At 37.7% G+C, this 10,540-nt stretch overlaps 1 protein-coding gene across 3 annotated transcripts in view; it reads left to right on the top strand.

Annotated features, from left to right (window-relative positions):
• Positions 1 to 10,540, top strand: part of LOC101576406 (cytidine monophosphate-N-acetylneuraminic acid hydroxylase) — a 93,338-nt gene that overhangs the window by 21,887 nt on the left and 60,911 nt on the right. Inside the window, exon 1 of one of the 3 annotated variants that reach the window (XM_023700009.1) lies at positions 7,940 to 8,013. The exons of the other annotated variants lie outside the window; for them this stretch is intronic. The gene's annotated coding sequence lies outside the window, so the exon portion shown is untranslated. Of the gene's footprint in view, positions 1 to 7,939; positions 8,014 to 10,540 lie in introns of those variants that run through there. 3 annotated transcript variants of the gene reach the window in all.

Raw genomic sequence — 10,540 nt, forward strand, 5'->3', positions numbered from 1 at the left:
ATTTGTTGTTGTTTTGTTTTCTTTTTGTTGTTGATACAGGATCTCACTGTGCAGTTCAGACTCATACTGATCCTCCTGTCTCAGTCTTCCCAGCACTGAGATTACCAGTGTGCACCCCATGCCTGGTCTCCAGCCTGCACAGTGCCCCTGGGGTTTCTGGGGCTGGCAGGGCATGTGGTACTGAGATCAAACTTAGGTCCTTGTACTTGCCAGGCAAGTGCTTAGACTCTTGAGCTATCTCCTCAACCCCAAATATTATATTTTAATGTAACAAAATATCATAACTGACAAATTCATCATCTATTTTTTTTTTTGGTGGAACCAGGGATTGAACTCAGGCCCTTGTGCTTGCCAGGCAAGCACTTATTCTACTGAGTCATTTCCCTGGCCCCTATGTTTTAAAGGATGTTTTAGTATAGCCAAAGATTTAACATTTGTATTTTTACCCATTTTTGAAAACTTACCCAAGGCCGGCGAGATAGCTCAGCAGACTAAGCTTGACTGCTTTGGCAAGTGCAGGAATCAGGGTTCGATTTCCAGTCCTACATGCTGCACCAGTCCCACCCCCAGGGGCACACTGAGCTGGTGACTGAGTCCGGGCGTGGTGGCACACATCTGTAATCCCAGCACTGGGCAGACTAAAAACAGGAGTATCACTATGAGTCTGAACTGAGTAGTGAGACCCTGTACCAAATACATAAATGAAAAAAAAAACTTATCCATACATCTTACAATTTTAAAGTTTCAACAAAAGCATCTGAACCTCTATAAGTAAAAGCAAGACATCTATATCTTTTTTTTTTTTTTTTTTTTTTTTTTGTGCAACCGGGGATTGAACTTAGGCCCTTGCACTTGCCAGGGAAGGGCTTATTCCACTGAGCCATCTCCCTGGCCAAGACATCTATTTTTGTCTAAGACAAATAAAATATACTACTAGGAAAGTGCCAATGGATGAGACATGTTATTGGATTGCTGAAGAATGTTTAAAGTTAATATCTGTTGAATTCTTAGCACTTGACACAGAGATCATGATAATTTACTTCAACATGTAGTTCTCAGGTAGTCTTTATGTATCCCTCAGCTCAGGAATGCAGGAGTAAAAAGCAGACATATCCCTCACAGGACAAAGTTGTATGAACTGGAAAATAGATGAGACTCAGAATGGATTTGGGTACGGTGGTGCATACCTGCAATTCTAGCACTCTGGGAGGCTGAGGCAGGAAGAGTGTAAGTTCAAGCAAAACCTGGGCAACATAGTTTGAACTTGTTTCAAAATGAAGAAAGGAAAGGATAAACCCATGAACAGAAGGGAGGCGGGAGAGAAGAAGGCTAGAGATCTACCTCAGTGCTAAGGTCCTAGATTCAGGGCCCAGTGCGGCAGTTGGGAGGATGGTTGGTGTTAACTATCACTGTGGAGGAAAGTCAAGGTAAGGGGTGACTGCAAGGCTGGCAGGAAGCTATGGAGTAACGATTCCAGAAAAGTCCAGTGAGGTTCAACCTTCTCAAGAGAGGAAGCATCGCAAGGATGGGAAAATTTGAGAACAGATCTCACCTTTCAGCCTAACATTGTCAGCACTGAAGTGACTTCCCACCATGTCCCAAGAAAGAGAGGAGGGTTTAGGCCTCTTGAGGATAAGTCATCAGCTATGAGTATTGGTGGTGGTGTTATTATGGAAACGGCCATGCTTAAAATGTTGGAAATCAGAAAAGCAGAAGAATCTTATTTCTCACCACGTAGATGTTTTGTTCTGGCATTGGCTGCCCTTGCTCCCTCTTCCTCCTCTTCTTTGGTTGCTGGTGCTTTTGCTACTGCATCTTCTGGAGAAATAATTGATGTACCATAAAACTTACCCTTTTAAAAGCAGGAAATTTAATGATTTACATTACAGTCACTTGTTGGGTAGCCACCACCTCCAATTCCATTTCATTTTCATCACCCCAAAAAGGAACTCTGTAACTACTACCAGCTACACCTCACTGCCTCTTGCTCTCAGTCCCTGGGAGTCACTAACCTACCCTCTGTCTTTTTTTTTTTTGTACCAGGAATTGAACTCAGGACCTTGCACTTGCCAGGCAGGTGCTTATGCCACTGAGCTATCTCCCTGGCCCTGTCTTCTGTCTTTATACATTTTTCTTTTCAGGACAGCTCACTGATTTGGTGTAATACAGCATGTGGTCTTTTTATATCTGGCTTCTTTCACTTAGTATATTTTTCAGATTCATCCACTGACCTTGTATCCTACAACCTCGTAGAACTCATTCATTCTTTTTAATTGAATTAATAATAAATGACATGGATAAGTTACATTTTTTGTGATGAATATTGCGCTATAAATATTCCTGGACACTTTTTAGCTGGACATTTGTTTTCTGCTCTCTTGGTTATAAATCTAGGTGTGGAATTGCTGGGCCATATGGTAACTCCATATTTCACCTAAGGAACATTCAAACTCTGCCTATTTTGTGTTCCTGCAAGCAATGACTGAATATTTCTGGTTTCCTGTATCTTCTCCAATACTCATTATTGTTCACCTTTCTTGTTCATGTTCTTTGAAGCACAAATGCTTTAAATTTTGATGAGGTCCAATTTATTTTTGTGTGTTTTTTGCATTTATTTATTTATTTATTTATTTATTTATTTTTGGCAGAACCAGGGATTGAGCTCAGGTCCTTGCGCTTGCCAGGGAAGCACTTATTCTACTGAACTATCTCCCCTGTCCGTTGTGTGTTTTTTTGGATCTTGTGCCTCTAGTGCCTTAGTGTATGGTACAAAACTCTAAGTTTAATATTCTATTTTGTTATTAATATTCATGTGTACTTAGGCTAGAGCGTAGCCTGAGAAATTTAAAAGACCATTGCCTAATCCAAGAACATGACAATTTACTCCTGTATTTTAAGAGTATTATAATTGTCTCTTTTGTATCAGTTTTTTTTGTCCATTGGAGGTTAATTTTTGCACATCATGTGAGGTGTGAGTCCAACTTCACTCTGCATGAGTTGTGACTTAAAAATACTGTTGTATGTTCAAGGTTGTTTTTGTATGTTTAACTGTTAAGAACTACTACAGTAAAAGGCACATTGTCATTAATCCCTCTTAAAATGCTCCCCATTCTCCAAGCACACTTATGCCGTCTTTCTCACCACTTTCTGGAAATCCTCTTTTGTGAGTGTCTGTAGTTACACTGTTGTGGCTGCCTTGATATCCTGAACTGAGTAGAGAACGTTTCTCTTTCGTGGTCATTGTAGCCGTAGAGATGAGCCAAAGTCGCCCGTGCCAGAGCTGGTGAGTGAGTTCATTGAAGACAATTAGCACGTCCTTACAATCTGGCCTTGTCATCGGATGGCTCCAGATGGCAGCATTCACCGAGTTTTTGGGTTGTACCTCATAAAGGCACTCCCAGAAGAGGAGGTCCAGAGGGACTTCAGAAAGTGGCAAGAATGATGGGACAAGGCTAGGAGTGGTATTTTTGAGGGGGTTAATGGTCATGTATCTTTTACTGTAATACTGTTTTTGGTTTTTTTTTTTTTTTTTTGAGACAGGCTCTCACTATGCAGTTTAGGCTGGCCTTGTGCTCACTTTTGTAGCCCCCAGGCTGGTCTCAAACTCACAGAGATCCTCCTGGCTCAGCCTCCCAAGTGCTGGGATTACAGGTGTGCCCCACCATGACCAGTTGTAGTACATTTTTTAAAAATTTAAAATTCACCAAATATGGCTGCTGTAGCACCATTTTTGGAAAGATTAATCTTTCCCCTGTTGAATTGCTCTGGCAGTGTTGTGAGAAATTAATTGACTGTAAATGGAAGGGTTTATTTGTGGACTTTGAACTTTATTTCATGATTTATATATTATCCCTATGTCATTCACACACTGTTTGGGTTACTGTAGCTTTGGAACAAGTTTTTTAAATACGAGAGTCTAATTCCTTCCAGTTTGTTTCTATTTTCAAGATTATTTAGCTTTTCTAGATGAATTCCTTGATTTCACACATGAATCTTAGAGTTAGCTTGTCAATTTCTTGGGGGAAATGTAGCTGGAATTTTTATAGAGATTGTGTTTATCTGGTAATTGGAGGACATAGTTCCATGTTACAAAGTCTGTCAGTCAAGAAATGTCCAGTCATTTAATTTATTAAGTCATTTAAAATTTGTTTCAACCATGTTGCATAGCTGTTAGAGTGTTTTTTCTTATTGAATTTATTTCTAGTGTATTCTTTTGTACAATTGTAAATACATTTTTTTGCAGATTGTAAGATTGTTCATTGCTAGTGTATAAAAATACCATCAATTAAAAAATATGACCTTGTATCCTACAACTTCGCTGAACTCATTTCTCAAGTCAAATTGTTTCCTAGTAGGTAGCTTAGCACAAGCTGTCTACACGATCATGTCCTCTGGACAAGAAGTTTTTCTTCTTTCTTACCAATTTGTATGTTTGATTTATTATTGAATTTCCTGAAGTGCTAAGAAAAGACTTTTTTTCTTCCTGTTCTTAGGGGCAAACCGCTGTGGAGTTTTTTAGAAGTACTCTGTGACGCTGATGTAGCTCCCTTGTGTTTTAGTTTTTGAGTCTATTTTTATTTTTATCATGAAACAGTGTTGCATTTGACAAAATGCCTCTTCTGCAGCAGTGAATATGCTCTGGTGACTTCTTCCCTTTTATTCTATTAATGTGATGAGTTGATTTTTGGATATCGAATTAGCTTGACATAAACCCCACTCAGTTATGTTGTATAATCATATATGTATATATATATACTGCATTTGTCAATGTTCTCTCAGGGAGTTTTATAGCTATATTCATAAAAACTGCTGGTCTATGGTTTTCTTGTAATGTCTTTGGTTTGGATATCAGGGTAACTGACTTATTGAATGTTAAGGAAGTGTTCCTTCTACTTTTTATTGCAAGAATATTTGAGGTATTGGTGCGAATTCCTTGAAATTTTAATCAAATTCACCAGTAAAACCATTTGGGCCTGACACTATCTTTGCAGAAAGTTTTTTTTTCGTTTTGTTTTGTTTCTTTGAAATATACGAGATGTACTCAAATTTTTTAGTTTTTGCTGGGCTATTTGTGTTACTTTGTCAATTTTCTGGGAGTTTCCCCAAGTCATCTGGGTTATATGTTTTGTTGGGGTATAATTATTCATAGTACAATATTCCCATATTATCATTTTTATTTCTGCTTTTTTTCCCCCTAAGATGATAATTTTAGTTTGCAGGAGCCCAGAATTTCCCTAGAAAGTAAGAGTCAGGTCTTGTCAGTGCTGTCAGAAAACAAGAACAGCGACAGACCAACAACAAAAAATCCCACAAAACACCATTGTTATAACAGGTCTCACTTGTGACTTCTTCTAAAATTTGCAGATAAGTCCCCATATAATCAAAAGATTAGATTTATTAAAAGAAAAAGTCTCTGGTGAAATCTCAATAGTCCTTTCTACCCCAAGCATTTTTCTTCATTAAACTAGGAGTCAAAAAATCCGCTTCAGACTGTAAATTGAACAGCAATGGGAAAACAAATATTTTTTATTCTTTTCCAATCCTATGTAATTTAACATAAACTCATTTACCTAGACCTAACGTAGTAACAGCCTTTGTTGTATAAGTATTTCAAAACACAGAACATTTGCAAGATACATCATTCTTTTTTCATTTCCATTATTTCTATGTGTTTGGGAGTTTTTTGTTTCGTTTTGTTTTTTTAAAAAAAGATTAAAATAATTTTCAAAGTTTACTTTTTATTTGGACTTAAGGCATAGCATGAAATTGCACATTATTCTAAAGCTTAACTTCGAAATGAATTAGCTTAGTGCTTTCAAACCCTGTTTGTATTATTGTTGTTATTATTATTATTATTATTATTATTATTATTATTGGCTGAACCAGGGATTGAATTCAGGCCCTTGTGCTTGCCAGTCAAGTGCTTATTCTACTGAACTATCTCCCCAGTCCCACATTTACATTATTTAAACTATATAGTATTTTATTTCTGTTTCTTGCTATAAGTTCTAATGCTATTCATGGATTGTGCAGTTCCTGTACAATCAGTCTTTGCAGTATTCCCTTATCATCCTTCTTATTTCTAAAAAAGCAATAGCAACATTCTCTCATTTATTCTAGATTTAGTAGTCCAGTTTTTGGTCAGTCTAATTAAAAGTTTGCCAATTCATCTTTTCAAAGGGCCAGATGCTATATTGTTTTCATTGAATTTTTCTCTTCATAAAATTTCATTTATTTTTGCCTTAGTTTTTATTCTTTTTGCTTGTTTCTTGTTTACCTCAGTAGTCTATTTTTCTAAGGTAAAACATTAGGATATCTGGTCAGAGCTCTTCTTTTTTAATGTAGATGTATGCGTGTACAACGTCCTTTCTGAGCGCTGCTTGGGCTGCGTTCACCATGCTTTGCCATATCATGCTTCAGTTTTTACTGATTTCAATGTATTTTCTAATTTTCCCATTTGATTTCTTCCTTAACCAATTTGTTGTCGAGAATTATGTTAGTTTCTACACTTGTGAGCTCACCAACCTTGTTCTCTTATTGGCATATAACTTCATTTTATTGTGTTTATGGGACATGCTTTATGTGATCTTCGATCCTAAAAATTTATGGAAACTTGTTTTATGGCTTACCTTATGATCTGTACTGGAGAATGTTCCCCATGCCTTTGAGAAGATGGTGTGGCCTGGGTTGAGTGAAGAGTTCGTGCATACCTATTAAGACTAGCAGGTTTACAGTGTTGTTGAGGTGTATTTTCTATTGGTCTTCTATCCAGGTGTCACATTGTTTATTCTTTAGGCTTAATGTTATCAATAACTGTAATTAATTTTTGTAAATGATTCCCCCTTTGATTTTTATCTTGTTCACATTGCAATATATACAATATTTATTAAATATGAGTTATAATAGTAGACAAGTGTGTACCACTTAATGGTAGGACATGTTCTGAGAAGTGCATCCTTAGCAATTTCGTCATTGCGCAGGCGTCTTAGAGAGGTGGTGGTGAACCTGGGGATGCATCCACCATGGTCTGTTTATTACCACTGAACGCTCTGAACGGTTTGTCATCACTGTCCTAGTGTTCCTCATACACACCTAGATAGTGCAGCCTGCTACACTCCCAGGCTGTACAACATAGCCTGTTGTTACTAAGCCACAGTGAACCCTCTCACCGCACTGAGTACTATAGACAACTGTAACCCAGTGGTGTGTGTGTATTCAAATACAGAAAAGTTCCTTAAAAGGAAAGCATAAAAGATTTTTTAAATGGTATGACTGTGTAGGCCACATCCTGTGAATAGACTGGCAGGTTCTGTGGGTGGCACAGGGACAAGTGGCAATAGGTGTGGAGGTTCCAGGACATACTATGTGCTGCCATGGACACTTGGACTACACCAAATTTAAAAATGTATTTCTCTCTCTTTACTAATGAATTAACCCTAGATTACAGTAACTTTTCTTTTTTACTGTATGAACATTTTTAACCTTTTGTTTCTTTGTAACACTTACCTTATACATTACACACTTGCTACAAAAGTATTTTCTTCTTTTATGTCCTTATTCTGCAAGTTTTTCCAACTTTAAAATTATTTCTGTTATATTTTTTAAAGTTTTCTTGTTAAAAACTTAGTCATGCCCACACACCCAGCCCGTTGCTGGGTGACACGGGGCCAGGATGATCAACATCACTGTTTCCTGCCTGTGCACTTGTCCCCCAGGTCTTCTGGGGCAATGTTATGCGGGAGCTGAAACCTCCTAGCAACGAGGCTCTGGGGACTGCTCCCGAGCACCCACCAAGCTCTCGTGAGCAGGTGACCTTCCCACACACGTGTCTGTGGTGGTTTGCTGGGTTTGTTTTTTCATCCCAGATGTGTTTGCAAGCAAATAATGTACCATGAACATTCGTCTGTAGTCACAGAAGCCTTTTCATTTGAGGGGTCCATGTTTTTAAACTGTTAGAGAGGCTGGCTGAGGTCTGAAAAACGTGCCGTGGGTGGGTCTGCCAAGCCCTTCACTGTGAGTTTTATTAAGGGCTCTTTTTCTTCTCCTGAACTTCATTTATTCTTGCTTCTTCATTTGCACATTCAATAGTAAAGTAATTGTGTGTGTGTGTGTTACTTTTCTTTTTTTTTCCCATAATTTTATTGAGAAAAAAATAGCAATCAGACAGTTTCAAATCAAACCAGAAGGACAGTTCCAATAATTAACACACTGCATACTCCATTCCTAGTGGTTATTTGTTGTACAAGATGCAGACATGATATCCTATTTACAAACACTATTAGAACAAATCCCTCTATTCCGTGAATTAAGAGAAGTAGCTATATATCTATCCTAACCATTTTGAATACACTGATACAAAATGGACATTCATCTGTATCCCCTTTTATGTTTAGTTCCATCATTTATATATTATATTTTTTTGTTGTTTTTTTTTGGCGGAACTGGGGATTGAACTCAGATCCTTGTGTTTGCCAGTCAAGCGCTTATCCTACTGAGCCATCTCCCCAGCCATTTATATATTATAGATGTGTGAACTCAGCAAAATATTAAAATAGTCCAGTAGTCCATAATAGTATTGGGTCTTCTGCTTGACTGGCAATGTCAGAAGTTGTTGACATTAGTCCCCTACAGCTCAACATAACAACATGGCTTTACTTCTTATACTTCATTTTTATACTTTTCTGCTGGATGGTTAAGACCAAGAAAAAGCAAGACCTATGCAAAAAGAGTTGTAGCTTTTGGGTCTGATAAGGTCAGTGAAATCCCCTCAGGATTTATCCTGATACTCCGTACCCCAGATTGTAGATCCTTTGTCAGAGTCAGCCATGTGGATGAGTCACAGCCATTGATTGGCCAATGTGCTCTCTGGGAAAGCCTGAGAGAATGTTTTCTCTCCATGTGACTCTCCTTAGGCACATTCCACTTCATTGATCACTTTCCTCTTTGGCCCCATCTCCTTGATCAGAAAATCTGGGACACTACTGAGTTACGTGACGTTACAGTACAAATTCTCATATGTCCTGAGTCTTAATTGACCTTGGAAGGCTAGGGCCAAAATGTTGGCTTTCCTTGTAGCCCTCCTTTTTCTCTAATTTTGGTCTGCAAACTTAGGCTGTTAACCCTCCAGAAGAGAAGCTTATTGTCATTACCATACAACCTAGGCTGTTCAGCTTAACCTCACTATCTGTCTGAATATCAAACATTTTAGGCATAACATGGAACAGGTATTTTTCATCAAGTGTTGATATGTTAAACTTTAAGTCCCTACAGAACATAATGAAAAAACATTTAAAAAATTAAAATATATTCAAAAAATAGGAATAAAGAATTATATAATTCTTATGTTTACACGTAAGTCCAGAAATCTAACCATATACAACATTGTAGCAGGACAGTCCCGCAACACTCCTTTTCCTGTCTCCTGCCTTCATTCACTACCTCCTTCTTTTTGAACAATCATCTACCCGAGAGACAGCATGGCAGCAACTGGCATGTCACGAGAAGCAGCCTGTATTCAGAAAACCAGAATGACAGGCACTTCAAGCATGAACCTACTATTACAAATTGCCATCTTGAGTGCAGTTGCTTAGTTCACAATTAATCCTTCCAATTAATTGCCACATTCAAAAAATTCTGAGCTTCTCAGGATCATTGCCTTACTCATCTTGTACATATAACTGTATGGCTTGCCACTGTCATGTTTCCTAGCTCTTCTCCTTTCCCCATCTTAATTGTTTAGTCCTCAAGTTCTTGCTTTCCTTTTTGTTGTATTATACCTTTCTATTTGTATTTCTTCATTTGTGATCTTATACTAACGAAACTATATGATATTTACACATGTGTGTCTGGTTTATTTCACTTATGGGTATATCTTCAAGTGGCATTGACATAAATATGAAAGCTTTGAGTTTATCATTCTTTATAGCTGAGTAATACTTCATTGTATAAAAATACATCTTTTTCATCCATTCCTCAGGTGATGGGCATCTTGGTTTTTTCCAAGATTTGACTATCACAAACTGTGCTGCTATAAACATAGGCACACATATATCACTATGATATGATGTTTTCAGATCATCCAGGAAAATTCCCAGTAGAGGAATAGCTGGTTTAAATGGGATTTTCAGTCCCACTTTTCTGAGGAGTCTCCATACTGATTTCCATAATGGTTGCACCAGTCTACATTTCCACCAGCAATGGAGAAGGGTTCCTTCTTCCTCACAGCCACTCCAACATTTGTTGTTGGTTGATTTCTTTATGATAACCATTCTTTCTGGAGTGAGATATCTCAATGTTATTTTAATTTACATTTCATGGATGGCTAGTGATGTGGAGCATTTTTTCATATATTTATTCGCTTCTTTAATTTCATCCTCTGAGAAGTGTGTGCTCATCTCGGATGCCCATTTCTGGATTGGGTCTTTAAATGTTGGGGCCCTAGTGTTTCTTAGTTCTTTATAAATGCTAGAGAGTAGACCTTTGTCTGAGTACTTATTTGTCATGATTTTTCCCAAAATTGTGGGTTGTCTTTTCACTTTGT

This window comes from Octodon degus, unplaced genomic scaffold, assembly GCF_000260255.1.
Source record: "Octodon degus isolate 3935 unplaced genomic scaffold, OctDeg1.0 scaffold00119, whole genome shotgun sequence".
Lineage (NCBI taxonomy): Eukaryota > Metazoa > Chordata > Mammalia > Rodentia > Octodontidae > Octodon > Octodon degus.